At 37.2% G+C, this 21,714-nt stretch overlaps 2 pseudogenes; both read right to left on the bottom strand.

Annotated features, from left to right (window-relative positions):
• Positions 1–15,160: 15,160 nt before the first annotated feature.
• LOC110343850 (THUMP domain-containing protein 1 pseudogene) lies at positions 15,161–16,009 on the bottom strand (annotated as a pseudogene).
• A 127-nt stretch (positions 16,010–16,136) lies between these two features.
• Positions 16,137–17,156, bottom strand: LOC101706392 (ERI1 exoribonuclease 2-like; annotated as a pseudogene).
• Positions 17,157–21,714: the final 4,558 nt, after the last annotated feature.

The following is a 21,714-nucleotide window of genomic DNA, read 5'->3' as shown; positions in this document are numbered from 1 at the left end:
ATCACACTCCTGGATTACACTGCTCATCAGAGACATTTTTAATATCTAGAATAAAGGGATCAGGATTTACAACTTCTAGTTTTGAAGAAACCCAGGTCAAATTCCAAAATTGAGTGGCTCAGTTAAAATTCCTCTGGAAATTTTTGGTACTGGAGATCAAACTCAAGACCTTGCACTTGTGAGGCAGGCACAGTGCCCCTGAACTAAATCCCCAGCCCATCACTACTCTTCTTGATGAGAGATAGTAAGCCTAAGCCTCTGAAAAACATAAGGCCTCCATCCCAGATGACTAATTCACACCTCCTGCCTCTGAAGGTAGAGGGGCATTCAAATTCCTGAGTAATGCATCAGGATGTACTAAAGGTGGGTCTTTTAATGAGATGAACAATCAGGCAGTATTAATTGTGGGCTGAGCAGATGTCTGGTGGTATTGTGGGGGGCTTGAGAACTTACCACTGGAGTGGAACCTGTACTTTGGTACAGTTAGCCATCTCTTTCATCCTGACATTTAGATGCCCTAATCCATCCCCAAATCTACACTCTACAAAGAGAAAAAATTCATCCACAGGGGAGTCATTTGATCCATTCATTTATATTGTTACCATAGGAATCCCTAGGGGAGTTCCCAACAAATTTAAGGCTGAAAACCAGATAATGGCAGGATTTAAATCAGTATTATTCTGGTGATCCACAATCAACAAAACTGTAGATTGGATAAACTATACTGTAACCAACAGAGATTTGTTAACTATACTAGAGATGCTATTAAAGAAAAAACAGAGGAATTCAGCCCCACCAACATAAAAGCCTGGGAAAATGTGCTGACTTTAGATATAATCCTGACAAAAAGGGGGATTATGTGTGATGGTAGGCAGTTAATTTTCTACTTTTATTACAAATAATACCGCTCCAGATGGTACCATAACCAAAGCCCTACAGGGTCTAACAACTTTGGCTAATGAGTTAACAGAGAGCTCAGGAATAGATTATCCTTTCTCTAACCTAATGAAATAATGGTATAAAAAATGAAAGAAAATAAAGACCTCAATCTTGAGTTCTCTTATCATTGTTTGAGGTAATGACTTTAGTGAGATGTTGCATCATTCCCTGTGTAAGAGGGTTAGTACAAAAACTGATAGAGATAGCCCTTACTAAACAATTCCTTGTTACCTACCAAAATAATCTGCTTCTATTAAAAGCCTCAGACCCAGATCATGAGAGTAAACACATGTTAATTAAGTTTAAAGAAATAAACAACAGTGTATAATAAAGAGAGGGAAATTGTGAGAAAAATAGTCTTTTCTGTCAAAGAGGATATTTAGGATAAATCCATTTTATATGAATCTCTATTTTTGTAAAATGTACTCGTGGTTACTTCACCATTCCTTAGAAAGACAGCTTAAAACAAAATTGGTTACCCACCAATCCACCTGCCATAAATTTTGTAACAAAGAAATTCCTGACACAGGATCTGTTCTGCCCAGCAACCATGACCTCATTCCACTAGCCAATCGGGTTAGATAGTGAGATCACGCTCCCACCAATAGAACAGACACAGTGACATCAGTGCATTAGGAAATAAAAATGGGACAGACCACGTGTTGGCTGTGCTGTCTGGCTTTGTTCAGCTTGGCCACACAGCCTTCTGCAAAAGTAAAGCCTCGCTGAGAAATTCCTAAAGTTTGTTCCTTTGTTTTGCTTTCAACAAAGGAAATTTTGTGTCTGAAACTACCCATCAAACACAAAACTAACATCTAGAATATAAAGAACTCAAAAAAATAGATTTATCAAATAAAATACTCAAGGAATGGAAAATTGAAATGAATGGACACTTCTCAGTAAAAAAGTGTAAATTGCCAGTAAGTACACAAAAAACTTTTCAGTATCTTTGGTCATGAGAGAGATGCAAATCAAAACAACACAGATTCCATGGTATTCCATTAAGAATAACTATGATCAATTTCCCAGAAAGCAACAAATGCTGGTGAGGATGTATGGAAAATGAAACTATTCTATACTGTTGGTTGGAATATAAACTATTATGCAACTACTATGAAAACCATTACAGGTATTTTTCAAAAATTTAACCATAGAAATTGTATTTGATCCACCTATATCATTTATGGGTATCTACCTGAAAGAGCAAAAGTCATCATATTACATTGATACTGATTACATACTGATATTTACATCAGCACATCTCATAATAGCAAAATATGGAAGCAAAATTATGGAAGATATATAAAGCAAATATATATACAAAGATAAATTTCAGTGATTTGTAGGAAATAGATGGGATTTAAGCCCATAATGCTAGGTCAAATAAAAACAGAAACTGAAGCTTAGTATTGTATGGTGTCTGTAATATAAGAAACCCAACTTATACATAATTTAAAGAGCACGAATAAAGAGACATTGGGTGGTGGTAGACTCCGTGAAAATTGAAAGGGATTTTGGGAAGGAGAGGGTAGGGTGAGTTGGGGTAAGAAGGAATAAAAATTATCAAGATGCTATATGTATATTACCAATTACCCAAGATGACTCTCATTATTATGTATCAAAAATAGATACTCATAAACAATAATGTAAAAATCTTGGTGTGGAGAAATCTCAAAACATTACAATAAATTTAAACCAATTTTCATTGCACGATATTTAAATTTTCACTCACACAATTACTTTCTGCATTAAAAGATGGATGAAGGCCAGGAATTTAACTCAGTGGTTCCTCCACCTGCCTCTCAAGCACAAGGACCCGAGTTGGATCCCTGGTACCAAAAATTTAAATAAATAAATAAATAAATAAATAAATAAATAAATAATAAAAGATGGATGAGGGGCGGGGGATGTAGCTCAGTGGTTCCACCACCTGCTCGCAAAGTGCAAGGTCCCGAGTCTGATCCCTGGTACAAAAAAAAAAAAAAAAGATGGATGAGTGCAATTTTTGGGAATCTTACTATTTGTCAAAAATCTAGTATTTTTTCATGAAATGATATTCAAGCTAGATTTGAACTTAGCAGTAACCTAATGCCAATCCCTTACTTTACTGGGAAGAAAAAATTAATGAAGCTAATAGTAAAGTTAAGTCTAAAACCAGATTTCTAAGTAATACAGTTCTATTCTCAATTTCATCATATGGAAAACTGCCTCTGTTGCCTACCAGTGAGAGCATGGACACATGTTGAACTGGAAACTGCCACAAAGCTGTAGACCCCAGAAGATAACCATAGATTCAAAACCACAGAAATTTCTTTTTACTTACTCATTTTTTTTATCTGCTTTGTTGTTGTTATTGTTCATTTGGGATTTTTATTATATGTTTTTATTTCCAGTGTGTTTGTGAGCATTGTTTTTATTTTTTGTTTATTTTGTTCTTGTTATTTACATTTTTCTTCTTTTTTTCCCTCATTTCTTCCTCATCAGTTTCCTATGGCTTGGGTAATCTTCCTTTGTCCTTCATCCTCACTTTTAATTTCCTTTACTTCTTTTATTTCTATGTTTTTTCCACTTCTTCCTTTTAAATTTTCTTCCCTTAATTACTTCTTTCTTATTTTTACTCTCTATGTATGGAATTTCTATCTTTTCTCCTCTTTTTCTATCATCTCCTAATTTTTGCCTGTTTTTTGTCCTAACTTTTCCTAATTCTACAGATAGCTTTTCACTCCCTAATGAGATGCTCTGTACTACTTCTCTCTCCTCCCTCTCATATCATAGAGTTTAAGGTTTCAAAGTTTTCCTTTTTCAACTTCCATCCCCAAACCCTAAATCTTTAATAGCATAAACATAAAACTTTGTTGACATTTTGATATTTAACTCTGTATATTTGCATTTACTGTTAATTATCTCTGTACATTATAAGAGGTATAGCTGTTGCATTTAGTACATATTACCTGTAACTCAATACCTGGGTTTTCTTAATCTTTACATCATAATTGCCATTTTCTTCTCCAGGATTAAGAATGGTACATAGCTGGTTCTTATGGTACTTTAATATCTATTTTGTTTAAGGTGATACTACTGTAGCTGTTTTGCTTGATAGTGACAGTGTCATATAATTGTTGTTACTTCTCTGTACTCCAACACTCAGATTGCTTTTGTGACATTTAAAATACAAGAATACATTCCCAGAGAACTTGGTTGTTGGGCTAACTTCACTGCATTTTCTTCTACCAAAATAACAATGGTGGTTGAACCTAGGGGCTACAGCAAAGGACTATAGTTAGCTATGCCTGAAATCAATGAAAAACAACTAAAGAAATCTTTATACTAGCAACAAAGTCTTTAGACTATAAGCATCCACAAACTTCAGTAGAAAACAAACAAACAAACAAACAAACAGAAGCATAGGAAGAAAAGGCAAAAAAAATTGCCTATCAAAACCCCCAACTCTCTCAAAGCCAATACATGGGGCATAAAGGGGAAGAATAGTATTAGACACACACCTGAGTTATTCAAAGCAGAAAAGGTTAGAAAACAGCTCACAGAGATACTCAGTAAAAATAGACAAAGTATAACTAAATAGATAATGGAAGTAATATCCAAAAACATGAATGAGCTCTCAGAAAACATTTTAAAAAGCTACATGAGCTAAACAAAATGATACAAAAGACAAATGACCAGTTTACCAAAGAAATAGAGTCCATAAAGAGGTTTCAATCAGAAATCCAGATTAAAAATCACATTGAAAGTATGGACAGTTTGAAAGACCAATGTGAGGAAAGAATTTCACTACACCTTCAAAAACCAACTACTCGAAGAACCTTAAAAACAATAGAAAATTAAAAATGGATACAACTGCTGGATGATGTAAAGAAGATTAATCTAAAAATAATTGGAATAAGTGAAAAGATATCTGTGATAGTTAACTGATTGTATGAATTTGAGCAAGAAATGCCCAACTAAATCAGCTCAGTATAGTTCTGGATGTGGAAGGCCCATGCCAGGGAAAATTGTTACCAGAATGGTATAAAAGGTAAATGAAAATTGAAGACTTGCTTCTGTTTCTTCAGAGGAGCTCCAGTCTTTGGCTTTGCCTTGGGTGTCATCTCCTGGCTTCCAGCACAGACTCTTCATCCTTCTAGTGTAGATTTTTCAGCCTTCTGGTGTAGACCCTTCAGCCTTCCATCCCAGTTCCTTCAGCCTACTGATATGAACTTGCATGGGACATTACAGTGAGCTCCAGGCATGTGACTGGATCCTTTGGATTGGCAGGAGGCAGGCAGACATTTTGCACTCTTCCACTCTTCACTCAGTGGGAAACCATTTTAAATCAATCTTGTAAATTCTTATATATATATATATTTATATGTCTTGCATTACATCTGTTGTCTTTACTAGACACTGACTGATACAGATTTTGGTACCAGGAGTACCTCTAGAGAAATAAAATTGTAAATATGAAATTCTCTAATGGCTTTAGGGCATCTTGGAGTTGGCACTCTAATTTGATGAGACCTAAAGACATCATGGTCTCTCCTGATACTCTAGGGAGTAGTGATAGGCTTTGATGTGAACTGTTTAAAGTAATATGCAATGTAGATGCATTTTACTATCCTGTAAAATGCAAGGAATTTAGCAACTTCATTTATAAAATTTTGAATATTTTTGTCAAGGTGGGAAATATGATGCTGGCTGGTTGCTCATAGGATCTCTGCACAAACTAGTGAAGGAAAAGAGTGAGCTCAAATCATTCATAGGAAATCTAAAGTCTTCTAACTGTGAGGCCAAATTAATGAAAGAAAGTAAAGAGCTCAAAGATTCAAATTCCCAGCTGTAGACACACATAAAAAAATCTAAAAGTCTCTAAGTGTGTCCTGAATGAGAATCTCCTCTCCTTTAGCTGCAAGGTCAAGATTGCAGAAATCCAAACACAGGCCCTCATATTTTGACTGGATGAAATACAGCGTAAGTTTAATGCTCAGCCTTGAAGTGTATTTGAATGAAAGTTGAGCCCACTGATCAGAAAATAATGGGATCCTGTAAAGTGAAATGGAGATATTTGAGAGGATCCTGATGAGGCTGAGGATGTTGAGCTCCTACACTCTAAAGAGATTATTTTTCCAGGGGAAATTTCCCCACCCACAGAGGTGGAGACATTCCCACCCCTATCTCCTGTGGTGTTGGCCTTTCCTAGTATAACTGAGGAAACTAATCCTGTGTTGATCAAGCATGATAATGCTGACACCTCAGAACCCACCCTCAAAATGCACTTTTGCCTGTAGGTCCATAACCAGGCTCAAATCACAGAAGGCTCCCAGGGCGAGGTCTATAGTGTGACCTATGAGGAGCGCTGCTATTTACTTTTTTTAAAACTTAATTTTATTGCTACATTTTAGGTATACAATATAATGACATTCATTATTGGAGATTTGCACCTTTACATAATACGTATGGTTTTTTTTTCCTTAAATTCTTTTATTGGTACATTTTAGGTATACAATACATTTACATTTATCATTGGGTACTTGTACCTGTACATAATGTAGCTTGGTTCTTATTTTTTCCCCATTCCATGTCCTCCCTTCACCCCCTCCACTCTTCCCTATTTACAAACACTTTATTTCCATTTTTTCCTTTTTTGATAATTTTTCCTTTCCCTTTTTTCTTTTCCCCTTCCCTTCCCACTTCCAATGCCCATTTGGAAATTTTTTTCTATTTCAAATTATCAATTATTCATTTTAATCATTTTAATCCTTATTTACACTTTCAGTTTCTCACACTAGAGAAACTGTTTGGTAATTACACATGTGTGTCCTATTTATTTCACTTAAGAATATGGCCTCCATATGCATCCATTTAGCTATAAATATCTCTAGTTTCTCGTTCTTTATGTCTGAGTAGTACCCCATTTTATATTAAAAAAACCACATCTTCTTTATCCAGTTTCCAGCTGATGGGCACTTGGGCTGTTTCCAATTTTAGCTATTACAAACTGTGCTGCTATAAACATGGGTGTGCACATACATCACTGTGGTATGATTTATTAATTCTTTTGGGAAGATACCCAGCAGGGGAATAGCTAGGTCAAATGGGACCTCTACTCCTAGTTCTTTGAGATATCTTCATACTGATTTCCACAGTGGTTGCAACACTCTGCACCCCAACCAACAATGGAGAAGTGTTCTTTTCTCCGCACACCCCGGTCAGCATTTGTTATTGGTTGATTTATTGATAGGAGCCATTCTTTCTCGGGTGAGGTAGAATCTGAGGGTTGTTTTCATATGCATCTCTCCAATGACCAGTGATGCTGAACATTTTTTCATATATTTATTTGCTGCTTTTACTTCTTCATCTGAGAAATGTCTGTTCATTTCAGATGCCCATTTTTGAATTGGGTCTTAAATTTGGGGGATCTGATTTGTTTCAGTTCTTTATATATTATAGATGGCAGTGCTTTGTCTGAGGTAGAGCTGGTAAAATATTTTCCCACATTATAGGCTGTCTCTTAGCTCTGTTGGTGGTTTCTCTTGCAGTGCAGAAGCTTTTGAATAAAATGAGATCCCAGTTGTTGATTCTTTGTGCTAGTTCCCGTGCTACTAACGTTTTGTTCATAAAGTCTTTTCCTATGCCAGTGTCTTCAACAGTTCTACTTAACTTATCTTCCAGCAAGTTTGGTGTTTCTGTTTTAATATTTAGATCTTTAATACACTTTGATCTTAGTTTAGTGCATGGCGATAGATATGTGTGTAGTTTTAATCTTTGGAAAATTAAAATCCAGTTTTTCCAACACCATTTATTAAATAGCCTATCTTTCCTCCACTGAGGGAGGGTGGTTGGCTTCTTTGTCAAAGGTGAGGTGGCTGAGTATGTCTGGAGTGGCTTCTGGATCTTCTAATCTATTCCACTGATCTTGGGTCTGTTTCTTTTCCAGGAACATGCTGTTTTTGTCACAGTAGCTTTATAGTATAGTTTCAAGTTGGAGATTGTGATACTGCCTGACATGTCTCTGTTGCCTGGAATTGCTTTTGCTATTCTAGTTCTCTTCTGGTTGCAAATGAATTTTTGGATATTTTCTCTAGTTCTTTGAAATATATTGCAATTTCCATGGGCATTGCATTAAATCTATGTAGTAGTTTTGGAAGTATAGCCATGTTCACTATATTGGTTCTTCCTACCCAGGAACAAGCGATGTCTTTCCATTTTCTTATATCCTCTTCAATCACTTTTTTCAAAGTGCTCTCGTTTTCTTTGTAGAGGTCTTTTGCTTCCTTTCTTACATTGATTCCTAGATGTTTCATTTCTTTGGATGCTATTGTAAAAGGAATTGTTTCCCAAATTTCTTTCTCTCTCAGCTAGTCTGTTACTTGTGTATAAAAAGTCTATTGTTTTTTGAGTGTTGACCTTGTATCCAGCTACTCTACTGAATCTGTCAATTAAATCTAGAAGTCTTTTGGCGGAGTTTTTTGGGTCATCTATGTAAAGTATCATATCATCAGCAAATAATGACAGTTTAATTTCTTCCTTTCCTATCTTTATTCTTTTTATTTCTTTCTCTTTTCTAATCACTGTAGCTAATGTTCCAGAAGTATATTGAAGAGGAGTGGTTATAGGCATCATCCTTGTCTTCTTCCTGATTTTAGCATAAAAGTTTTCAGTTTTGGGCCATTTAGTATGATGTTGGCTATTGGATTTTCATAGATAGCTTTCATCAGGTTGAGATAAAGACCTTCTATCCCAATTTTCTGTAGGGTTTTTTTTTCATGAATGGTGTTGGATTTTGTCGAATGCTTTTCTGCATCTATTGAGATGATCATATGGTTTTTGCCTTTGGTTCTGTTTATATAGTGTATTACATTTATTGATTTACGTTTATTGAACCATCTTTGCATCTCTGGGATAAATCTGACTTGATCAGGGTGTATGATCTTCTAGATGACCCTCTGTATTCTATTTGCCAGTATCTTGTTGAGGATTTTTGCATCTATGTTCATTAGGGAGATTGGCCTGTAATTCTCTTTTTTGGTTGGGTCTTTCCCTGGTTTTGGAATCAAAGTAACACTTGCTTCCAGGAATGAATTTGGAAGTATTGCTTCCCTTTCAATTTCACTGATGAGTTTAAAGAGTAATGGCAATAGTTCTTCTTTAAATGTCTTGTACAATTCAGCAGTGAAGCCACGGGGACCTGGCATTTTCTTTGTTGGTAAATGTTTAATTACGTTTTCAATCTCACTCATTGTAATTGGGGTGTTTAGAATTTCTATATCTTCTTTGTTTAACTTTGGCAATTCATACGTATCTAAGAATCCGTCCATTTCTTCTGTGTTTTCCATTTTATTAGAGTACAGGTCCTCGAAGCAGGTATTGATGATCCTCTGGATTTCTGTGGAATCTGTTGTGACTTCACCTTTTTCATTCTTAATTGCATGGATTTGAGAATTTTCTTTCCATTTTTTGATAAAGTTGGCTAAAGGTTTACTGATTTTATCTATTCTTTTGAAAAACTGACTCTTCGATTCATTGATTTTTTTGTATCAGACACTTAGTCTCCATTGCATTGATTTCTGCTCTTGTCTTTATAATTTCTTCTTTTGTATGAGCTTTGGGTTTGGCATGGCCTTCTTTTTCTAGGAGGTTGAAGTTCAGTATTATGTTGTTTATTTGAGCTCTCTCAGTTTTCCTTACATGGCATTCACTCCTGTGAATTTCCCTCATAGAACTGCTTTCATTGTGTCCCATAGATTCCTGTATGTTGTACTAGCATTATCATTTACTTGTAGAAATTGTCTAATTTCTTCTTTAATTTCCTCTGTTACCCATTGGTTGTTCAAGAGGGTGTTTTACATTTCCATGTGTTTGTGGGAGTTTTGCGGTTTCTTATGATATTGATCTCCAATTTTGTTGTACTATGGTCTGATAATATGCATGAGGTAACTTCAATACTTTCCATTTACTTGGCCATGTTGTATGAGGTAGCATGTTTTCTATTTTAAAGAATGACCCATGTGCAGCCGAAACGGATGTGTAGTCTGATTTTGTGGGGTGGAACAACTGTAAATATCTAATAAGTCCATTTGTTCAATAGCTTGGTTCACTTTTAGAATTTCATTGTTGACTTTTCGTCTAGATGGTCTGTCTATTTGTGACAGTGGGGTATTGAGGGCCCCCATTACAATTGTACTAGTGCTTATTTGGTTTTTCATTTCCATTAATATTTTTTGTATAGTTGGGGGCATTCATATTTGGTGCATACATATTTATAATTGTCATCTCTTCCTCTTGGGTTGTTCCCTTCACAAGGATGTAATGGCCGTTGTCTCTCTTAATTAGTTTCGATTTGAAATCTACTTTGTCTGCAAATAAGATTCCTACTCCTGCATTTTTCTGGGTTCCTGTCACATGGAGAACTGTTTTCCATCCTTATACTTTTAGTCTATGAAATTCTTTTTGAGTTAGGTGTGTTTCTTGTATACTGCATATTTTTGGATTTTGCTTCTTAATCCATTCTGCCAGTCTGTATCTTTTGATTGGTGAATTGAGGCCATTAACATTGATGGTTACAATTTTTTTGCTTAAATTCTTTTATTGGTACATTTTAGGTATACAATACATTTACATTTATCATTGGGTGCTTGTACCTGTACATGATGTATCTTGGTTCTTATTTTTTCCCCATTACCTGTGCACCCTTCACCCCTCCACCCTTCCCTATTTACATACTTCATTTCCATTTATTTTCTTTTGTCATAATTTTTCCTTTCCGTTCTTTCCTTTCCCCATCTCCTCCCACCAGCCCTACCCCTTTGGACCTTTTCCTAATTCAAAGTATAAATTATTAGTTATTAATCCTTTTAGTCCTTATTTACACTCTCAGTTTCTCACACTAGAGAAACTATTTGGTATTTACACATGTATGTTTTATTTATTTCCCTTAAGATTATGGCCTCAAGATGCATCCATTCAGCTATAAATGACTCTAGTTTCTCATTCTTTATGGCTGAGTAGTACTCCATTTTATTAAAAAACCCACATCTTCTTTATCCAGTTTCCAGTTGATGAGCACTTGGGCTGTTTCCAAGCTTTAGCTATTACAAACTGTGCCGCAATAACCATGGGTACACATATATTGCTGTGGTATGATTCTTTTAATTCTTTTGGGAAAATACCCAGCAGGGAAATAGCTGGGTCAAATGGGACCTCCAGCCCTAGTTCTTTGAGGTATCTCCACACTGATTTCCATAGTAGTTGCACCAGTCTGCACTCCCACCAACAATAGAGAAGGGTTCCTTTCTCTCCACACCCCCGCCTGCATTTGTTACTGGTTGATTTCTTGATAGCAGCCACTTTTTCTGGAGTGTGGTGGAATCTCAGTGTTGTTTTCATCTGCATCTCTCAAATGACCATTGATGTTGAACATTTTTTCATATGTTTATTTGCTGCTTTTACTTGTTTGTCTGAGAAATATCTGTTCATTTCAGATGCCCATTTTTGAATTGAGTCTTTGAATTTGGGGAGTCTGATTTTTTTCAATTCTTTATATATTCTAGATAATAGCCTTTTGTCTGAGTTACAGCTGCTAAAAATTTTTTTTCCCACAATGTAGGTTGTCTGTTAGCTCTGTTGGTGGTTTCTTTTGCAGTGCAAAAGCTTTTCAATAAGATGAGATCCCAGTTGTTGATTCTTTGTGCTAGCTCCTGTGCTACTGAGGATTTGTTCATAAAGTCTTTTCCTATGCCAATGTCTTCAAGAGTTCTACCTAACTTATAGGGAAGCCCCTTTTTGATGAGGGGTTTAAAGCCCTGATAGGAAGTTGGGGAGAATGGATATTTGTGTGACCTTAGGGTAAAGATAGGTGTCTTTGAGTCTGATGGTCAAGGGAGGATGGTGAGCTGCTATTGAGGCCGATTCAGTATCCCAGAATTCAGGAAGAACTGGGAGAGGGTGAGCAGGAGTTGGGTCAATGGTGTAGGTATTGGGGGTGAAGAGGAGAAGAGTGCTGTGTGTGGAAGGGAGAGGGGTTCTGGAAGAATACCATTGCAAAGAGTTTTTGAAGGTGATCCCTTCCATCAAAAGGAAAAGATACATTGGGCAGACCAAATGAATGAGAGATTATCAAATTTGGGGGGGTTAAATGACCAGCTGCCAACCCCCCCACTACTAATAGGGACTTGGAACCCTGGCCAGAAAATGGTGACAGAGAGGAGTAAGTCACCCCCATGTCTACAATGAAAGAAATAGACTTACCTTTGATGCATATAGTTACCCTGGGCTCCTGTATCATGATGGGCATGGGGCACAAGAGCTGTAGGTTTTATTGATCTTTGGATAGCACAGCAGGTCCCACGAGGTTATCCAGTTCTGGAGTGGAAAAGGATGGGCTACATCCTGTCTTGGATAATCCATTTTCCAATGAGCCTTCAGTCTGCATTGGAAGCAGGGCTTGTTGGGGGGCCATGGGTTGGGGCCTTGTTTTGTCCAGTGTTCTGTTTGCCACATTGAAAGCAGGCCCATGGGGGTCTGACTTGGACTTGCTTGTTTGTCCCGGCTTGAGAGCAGATAGTATCATCTGGAGTGCTGATTAGTTAGAGGCCTCTTTGTCAAAGTCTCTATTTTGATAAAATCAGAAGGCTTTGGGCATGAGATGGACCATGGGGACCTATCTTGAGGACTCATTTCAAATTTACTTTAAGTTTGTCCCTAATTCTGGGGGCTGAGAGATGAAGTAAGCTTTGAGAAAGAGTTGGCCCTCAGGTAAGAAGGGGTCTAGGGGAATTTGGGCCTTAAAGGGTTCTGTTAGCTGGGCTGTAAATTGGGCTGGACTTTCATGAGGATCTTGATAGTTCTCTGGAATTTATCAAAGTTAATTGATTTTATGGATGTCTTATCTAAACCCACTAGAATATACTAGATAAAGTTCTGGCAAAGGATCTAGTTCTCAGGATAATGGTCATGATGCCACCTGAGAGTCTGTCTAGGGACTTCCTAGGCCCCAGGCTCTTTGTTATCATTTTTGGCATGGGCTTCATTAGCAACATTGGTGGATATTATCAAGACCCTTTCCCCCTTACTGTGGAGGAGAGTTGTAGTGAGGGTGACATGAATGTCACACCAAATGTGATTGAGGGAGCAGGTGAGGCAAGAGAATTCTTTGATGTAGTGGGAAGGACTGGAGGAGAAAGAACACAGGTGCTCCTTTATTTGAGCAAGGTCAGCTAGAGTAAAAGGAATGTGGATGTAGGTAGTGCCTCCACTGGCACCAGCAAACTCACAAAGAGGGTAAAAGGATTTGGGCAGGGAATGGGTTTTAGAGTGAGACTCTGAGCGAGCATTAGGGGATGAGGGATCAACAGTCATTGGCAAGTGAGAGTAAAAGGTATAGAGAGGTGATAGGGGCGGTTCATCCATAGGTGGCAAGGGGGTGGGAAGGGGGCCCAGGGGTGGGGGAAGTTTGTTTGAAGGGCCACAGTGTTCATGATAGCAGGGGTTCAAGGGTTGATAGGGTGGGGGTGACTAGGACACTAACTGGTGGAATGTGGGGCAGGAAGAACAGAAGGTGGGGTATAAATGAAGGGCAAAGAAGGCTTGAACATAGGGGACCTCTTCCCATTTTCCCAGAAAGTGGAGGAAATTGTCAGGATTGGTGAGGATTCGAAAGTTGAAGGAATTATTCTCAGGCCAAAGGGAACCATTATGCAACTTGTACTGGGTCCAAGCCATATTACAGAAAAAATAATATATTTTGGCTTTACATAAGATTGGAAGCCAAGTTGAGAGCTTATTGAGGAGGCACCCCAGGGAGGTGTCTTTAGGAGGGGCAGAGGCAGTTCTTCCCATGGTGGGTCAGGGTGGAGAATGTCTAATGGAAAAAAGGATGATTGAGATTGAAAAAAGTCTTCCCCAGATGAAGACCAAACGTCAGAACCAAGGAAAAACAGAGTGACCTGTGTCCAAGTAGGTGTGTTGTGTCTGGGCCAAAGCCAGAGGTCAGGCCTAATTAGTAATTGACTGTCTGATTGGAGGGAGAGACAACTTCAAATGCTCCTCAGAAGGATTTACCCCACAATCTTGAGCAGTGGGATTTAAGTGGAGAAAATATTGATATGAGGTCTTTGGTGGTCTGGAGGCATTGAGGCCACTGGTTCTTTTATTTTTTTCACAAAACCTCTCTTTAATATGTGATGTATCCTTAGTAAATTGACCTATTACACTGAGAGTAAAGTGATTTCAATTTCTTGTCTTTGTCCCAGCATTTTAATGTTGGTATTAAAGTTTCATTAAATGTGTACATTTTTCTTCGCTGGGATCTGCTACCAAATAATTTGCTTCCTAAACGTTTTCACTGAATGTGATTTTTTTAAACAAAAGCTTAATTCTGTTTTGATATTCAAAAAGCTACTTAAAGTAATCAGCATCCTTGTCAAACAACTATGATTTAGTTGCAAGCCACAGACAAAGCACAATGAATAGGACAACTTTGATTAAGAGTGCATATAAAACCTGTGAGAAGTAGCTTTCATTGTAGACAGAATTGCTTCATATCTCTTGCTGTACTAGTACTGTATATAGCAATAACTCAGAAGATTGTAATTCTTCATCACTAACCTTACCAAAAATGTTCATAGGTTTATGCCTAGAATGGTCTTCTTCTATCTCCTACCTTGCCTTCAAAAATTGCAGCAATGGATTATCATATTTGCTCATAACGAACATTAATGAAATATATACACACATAACCAAACAAGAGAAACACAAAAGCACAAAACCATCACAAAACAATTCACTTCCAGCCTACATAATCCACATTTCTGCAATGTTTACAACAAAGTGGCAGGAGACAGCTGAGTTGTGGCACCTAAAATTTTGTTCTTTCCTTAGAATCCAAATTTCCCTCTGATTTTCTACTTCTCAGAGTTCAGAGCTTCTTGTAAGTTGGCTGGCACAGCACAAGGGAAGGGTGAGGAAGGTCATCAGGAAGGAGAGGCGACATCGCCCTCCTACGAGCCTCCCCGTGTGACAGCGCACACATATACACACACCCACTGCCATACAGGGCTGAAAGAGCTCTACAGAAACTGTTACCAGGGACAAGGGATCACTACTCCTTATTGTGAGAACAGTGCTATGCAGCACACAAAGATCAAAATACGTCACAATTTTATAAGGAACCCCAGTACTATCTCACAGAACCTGGGTTGAGAAACCCACCTCCGACACAGAATGACTCCTATGAGAGGTCATTTTCATTTCACTTGGATCCTTCCTGGATTTGACTGTGTGGTTCAGGTTTATCACCTCCCTCACACTCCACTTGGGTCTCAGAGCTTGGTTTTGTCTCCCCCAGCTCCTCCTCATTACTCTGTGGCACCACCTGAGGGTTATTTTCCCCTTTTTGGGGGTCATTTTGATTTAATTTGTCATCAGTTTCCAATTTTGTCTCTTTCTCATTTCCCAGCTTTGAGGGAAGCTGTGATATGTCTTTAGCAGTCTTCACCACCACTTGAAGATTATATTTTCTGGACAACATGTAATCTTTCACAACACTCAGGCAACATACAGCTTTGATGATTTCAACTACCACCGTGTATTGTGGATTGGTGAGATCCACTTTATTTTCTGAATTCAGACTGCCCACAATTCCTGCCAATTCTTTGATAACTTCTTCTCTATTCATGTGGCTGTTATTTCAAGATTTGTACACAATCTGAAATGTCCCTTTGTTTGGGGCTTTAAACTAGGGTTCCAAAAATGTTTCTGCATATTTTTCCATATCTTCTAAGAAAGCTTTGCATGTGCCTGAGATGGGTAACATTCGTAAAATAACTCGAGTCTTCTTTTTCTTAGTTTTATACACATCCTGGAGAATATGATGCACTAATTTCTCTGGTTCTATCCTAAGTGTCCTGATGAAGACTACATTATTTGCTCCACTCTCTACTGACTGGAATCTTCTTAGTCTTTTCTCTGTAGAAGCCTTAATGTCACCAACTTCCTTCTTCAAGGCAGCCTCCACATCATCTTCTCCCTCACTTCCAGAAAGCTGCTGATCCTTGTCTGTAAACTGCTGCACCAGGTCCTAGATCTGGTCCTCTGCCCACAGTAGAGAGGTGGTGGCACGAGGCCACAATTTCCAAGTGAAAAGATGTTGGCCCATTATAGGAAGGACCATTTGGTACCTTGTGGAGCAGATGAAGATGCTCTCTTTTATTCTGATCCGCCTGTTCACGTATTTATAGGGGTTTATCGGCCTGGTTCAAACACCTTGTAATTTTCATTAGGCAACCATCCCTGATCATTTTCCAGGCAAGAAGAGCAGTATTCCAAGAATCATCCAACCCAGAATGTTCTCATCCTGAGAATTCTATTCCCACTTCCTGCAAGGCACCACTTAGTCCTTTTGGTTTTCTTCTATAGAAAAGCTTGTAAGTTGCTCTGAGATCAATCTAAGAATTTAAGAACACAGGTTTAACAGCTGTTTTATTTTACACTCATACTCCAGGCAAACACCTAAGTCTCAGTCTGACCAGGTAACAAATGCACGTAATTTTACTTTAGAAGTAGAAGGCTCTGAAACCCCAGGAGTAGAAACAATTTTCTTCTGGTGCTGAATTTTATGAATCCATTTACAGAACTGAGACAAGTAAATCTTCAGAGGGACTCCTTCATCTATTTGAGCCTGCCCTGTGCCCATCAGTTCCATGCAAAATTCAGAAAGAACTGGATGTTCTTGAGGTTGAACATAAGCATGGGATTCAGATTCAGTCTCTCCAGTTGATGTATTCAGCAATACCGCTGGAAATTCAATCACTTCTTGGCTGTTGTGGTGCTTCCCATCATTCCAGCATGTAGACTCAAAATCAATGACAATTAAGTAGTCATATATAATTGCTTGGATTTGCTTCTGCCAAGATTCTCATTTCCTGGTGTAATTGACTTTCTCCTAATTAATCCAAGCTGCCTGCACCTCCCTACCCTTTGCTAAGTTCTGCTTCTGTAAAATTCTGCTTGCTCCCCCACCCTGGCTGAAGAGCAGATAAATATGAGAACAAACGGAGAAACAGGGCTCAGACTCTGGAAGGCAACTTCCACTGGGCCCCTAGCTAGCTAATAAACCTGCCTTTCCCTTCAAGTCTCTGAGTGCCACTCTCTTCCTTGGTCTGCCTACCCTCTGAGTGCCATTTCATTAGGAATTTAAAAAATCACGCTAGCCATTTGGTCGCCATCCCAGACACTTCCTGTTCTTGAGGCCACCGGTTCTTAATGCCCAGAAGGGATATTGAGGTTGCAGAGCTGCATGAAAGATTGGTGCATCTCTAGATCACCACCATTAAGCTTTTTGCATGAGATATTATGTGTAATTGTGATGACCCATTAAAAGAACACAACTACCCTAAATTTAGGGTTCCAAGTGGGACCTTTGGGAGTAACTCCAAAATAGAGAGCATACTGAGTTTATTAAACTGGACTTTTTTGTGGAGAGTTAGTGGTATGGGCTTAGGTGGAGTGAGATGAGGGGGTGTGTGAGGTTGTGGGAGTGGAAGTGGCTTAGTATCAATGGCTATATGTCAACATAGCAAGAGCTGCCATACTAGTAGCTAATATTTTCTTGTGAAACTGCTACATCCAGGTATGGTGAGTCCTAATAAAGTGTGCATGTGTGGGGGGACAGGATGTGACACTCAGGCTGTGATTGTCTCCAATGCTCAGGTGATTGGGAGCAGCCACTCTGGGAATTTGAACAGCTGGGGGTAAATAAGGGTCAGACCTGTCAATTTTATTCATCTTGACAACACCATTCTATTTACTATCCACTTGCAAAATACCTTAAAGTGGTCTTGAGGAGCAATATGAAGAAGAAGGCAGAATAAACCCCAAACCAATACAGCTTCATGTACTTTTGTGTCCTTATATTTAGCATGTATGTCCTCCCTCAGTTGCCACTATGTCCAAAGAACAGGCTGAAGAAGATGCTAAGGAGAAAAAGCCAATGAGAGGGATGAACCACAGAGAAGATCCACAAATCTCTCTTCTATATCTGCTTTTCCAAAGCCTCAGCTCAAGACTATAAGAGCTACTGCAAAGGGAAAGAAGGTACCCAAAGGCAAAAGAAGAAATGCTTATGCTACAAGGAAGACAATAACCATAAAGGTGATCAAGATGGACAAAATAGACAAAGCACAGAAAACTGAAGGTGCTGAAATTACCAACTAAATTGTGTACATTTTTGTTAACTGTCTACTGTATATCTAATGATTATATAGTTTGAAATATTACTTTTGTCAATTTTAATGCAGATTTTTAAAAGCTATCTTGTCAGCACAGAAAACACTGTTGTTTGTTAGGCATGTAGTTCATGTCACTAATAAAATATCTCAAAAGTTGGATTGATGTGGGGAAGTCACATTTTTCCCTCCTACTTTTGAGATACTTCCTCTTGGCTTCCAAAAGGAGGGATTCCCCAATGCAGAGACACATAGTCATATTGCCACAAAGACCTTGTGATGTGGGACTGGGAATTTAGCTCAGTGGCACCATGCCTGCCTCAAAAGTGCAAGGTCCTGAGTTCTATCCCTGGTACCAAAAAAAAGAAAAGACCTTGTGATGTGGAGCATCTAAAATTTATTTCTATGTCCCTCCCTTTACTTTCAGCATAGTCACTCATTAAACCCAAGAATCTGTTGGGATCTCACCTCCCCAAACTATTTATCCATAGGCCAGTCAATTGTCATTGGACTTCCCAGTGACATCACTGAGCTGGTGTCTCTCATAATAGTTTCTTTTTTAGATCGTGGATCTTCAGATTGATAATTCTGCCATTTTCATTTCATTTTCTAAATGCCACATGTAACACACAAACATTGGGAATTCTAAATATGGGTTGCCAAAATTTACTCTAAACTTTCCCTAGCCAAAACACTAAAGAAAAACTTCCTTGAGTTTTGCAATTGAAAAAGGGTGTTTGAAAATATTATACGCTGTTAATATTTTTTCCACTAGTTTCTTTCCTGAAATACCAAAATTGTTCATGAAAAATATTTTTATTGAAACTGACTAGTTTGCAAAATACTGACTTTAAAAGTGACAAATTCATATTAAGTGTATTATAGTACAAGTAACTCTGAAACACTTAGAGAAAGGAGCAATATAGCAGATGTTGTTCCTTCATTAAGTTAATATTGATTGTTTTCATTATTTCCAAGTGACTCTAAATGTCTGTAACACATAGGAATTTGTTATTTTCCTAAGGAACAAATTTGGTCACTAGCCTCAGCAATTTGGTATACAACCAAGATCTACTAAAGGAACTTTGCACATGGCCTATCACTTATATCTCAAATGTGCTAGGCTTCTATTTAAAAATGGTAGTGACTTCAATTTAGGAAAGCTTACTATATCCAAAGCACTGCATCAACATTTCATACATATTATTTCACTTAAAGCTAATGATGAAGATTTCCTTTTTTATTAGATACTGAGGCTTAGCAAGTTTAAATAATTTTGTTAAGAATACAAAGCTAAGAAAAGTAGCAGTGAGGATTCAAGTACAGGAGTCTTTACCCCAAAGCCATTCTCTCAACATCATTGTCCTGTCTTTAAAAAAGTCTGTACTACATATTGAATATAAACCTTGTGGGAATTGGGTCTATCTATCTATCTTTCTATCTATCTACCTACCCATATATCACATTTTCGAACACTTTTCTTTTCCCTTCTCTGCTTATTCACCTCTTTATCTGTCCCTTCCCATCTCCTAAAGATCCACATCCCTGGTTCCTATCACTATCATTTATTTTGCTCTTTAAAATATATATACTTTGCATTTCCCATATAAAAAAGAAATCATTGATATTTAACTTTCTGTGTCTAGTTTATTTCACTTAGCATTATGATCTCAAGGTGCACTATTTGTTCTGTAAATAACTTCAGTTTATCCTTCTTTATGCCTGAGTAGTATAGTATTCCATTGTGTATATAGCTCATATTTCTGCTATTCATTAATCTGTCAATGGATATATAGGTAATTTCCAAGATTTAGTGGTTATGAGTTTTGCTTCTATAAACATGAATATTCATGTATCAGTGCAATATGATATCTTTAACTCTTTTGGAAAGATGCCCAGAAGAGGAGTAGCTGGATCCAATGAAATTTCTATTTTTAGTTTTTGAGGAATCTTCCTACTGATTTTCATAGTGATGTACTGGTTTACATTTCCACCAGCAATGTTGAAGCGTTCCTTCTCCTCTAAAAATCTTGCCAGCAATTCTTGTTTTTTGAGTTCTTGAGGATAGCCATTTTTTCTGGAGTAAAATGGAATCTCAGTATTATTTTCTCTAATGGTCAAAGATGCTGAATATTCTTTTCACATACATATTGACTACTTGCAATTTTTCTGATAAATGTCTATTCATTTTAATTGCCCATTTTTCATTGGGGCTTTTATTCAAGGGGTCTATTTTTAAAACATTTTTATACTTCAGGTATTATTCCTCTGTCCAAGGAATAGCTGGCAACATTTTTTTCACTTCCTGTAGGTTGTCTATTCATTATGTTGATTGTTTTCTTTGCTGTGAAAAATTATTTTAATTTGATATAGTCTCATTTGTTGATTATTCTTGTTATTTCTTGTTCAATTGGAATTTTATTCAGAAAGTCCTTGTCTATATGTTTTAAAATTTTACCTATTTTATCATACAGTAGATTGAGTGTTTCTGTATTACCATCTAGAGTTTTCATTCATTTTGATTTTACTTTAGTACAGGGTGATAAATATGAGTCTAGGCTTCCTGCATGTAGGTAACCAGTTTTGTCAGCACCATTTGTTAAAAAGGTTGTTTTCTCTCTGGCGTATGTTTTTGGGATCTTCAAATATACCTTGGGTTGTTTCTGCATCTTCTATTCTGTTCCATTGATATAAATGTTTATTTTTGTGCCAGTATTATGATGTTTTAATCACTTCAGCTTCGAAGTATAACTTGGAGTGCAGGATAGTGATGCCTTTTGCTTTGCTCTTTTGCCAAAGTTTATTTATACAATTTTGGGTGTCTTCTGGTTTCTTATAAATCTTATTTTTTCTAGTTATGTGAAAAAGTCTCAAAGTTTTAGGTGAAATTGGATTAAATCTGTGTATCAGTCTTGGTAATAAGGGCATTTTTCTTTTTGATAGTATTGATTCTTCTTATTCAGAAATAGGAGATGATTTTCTGTTTTTTGATATACTTTTCATTATATATTTTTTCAAATAACTATACTTTTAATTATAAAGATCTTTCACTTTGTTGGGATAATTTCTAGTTCTTTATTTTTTTTAATTTTTTTACTTTTTTGGTGCTGCGGATTGAACTCGGGTCCTTGTGCTTGAGAGGCAAGTGACCGAACCACTGAGCTAAATCCTTGGCCCTCTAGTTCTTTAATTTTTAAAAGCTATTTAAAATGAGGTTGCTTTCCTTATTTTTTTCTCAGTATGTTCATTGTTGGTGTAAAGGAATACTTCTGATTTTTGTGTGTTCATTTTGTATCCTTGTACTTTGCTATTGCTTTTTTACTTCTTGGGACCTTTTGGGTCTTCTATGTAAAGAATCATTTTATCTGCAAGTATTATTTGACTTTTTCCTTTCCTATATATTTCAGTTTTATTTCTTTCTCTTGCCTGGTTGCTCTTGCTAAGTTTTCCATTACTGTATTGAAAAAGAGTGGTGTTTTCTCTTTTTCATTTCTAATTGCATTGATATTGGATTTTAAAATTTCCTTGTCTTGTTGCAAATTTTAGAGGATTGGCTTTC

The sequence above is a fragment of the Heterocephalus glaber genome, unplaced genomic scaffold (genome assembly GCF_053883595.1).
Source record: "Heterocephalus glaber isolate CG9 unplaced genomic scaffold, H.glaber_assembly_v1.0 deba00000936, whole genome shotgun sequence".
In the NCBI taxonomy this organism is placed as follows: Eukaryota; Metazoa; Chordata; class Mammalia; order Rodentia; family Bathyergidae; genus Heterocephalus; species Heterocephalus glaber.
The sequence above is the reverse complement of the archived record's forward strand: the minus strand, read 5'-3'. Positions and strand labels throughout refer to the sequence as shown.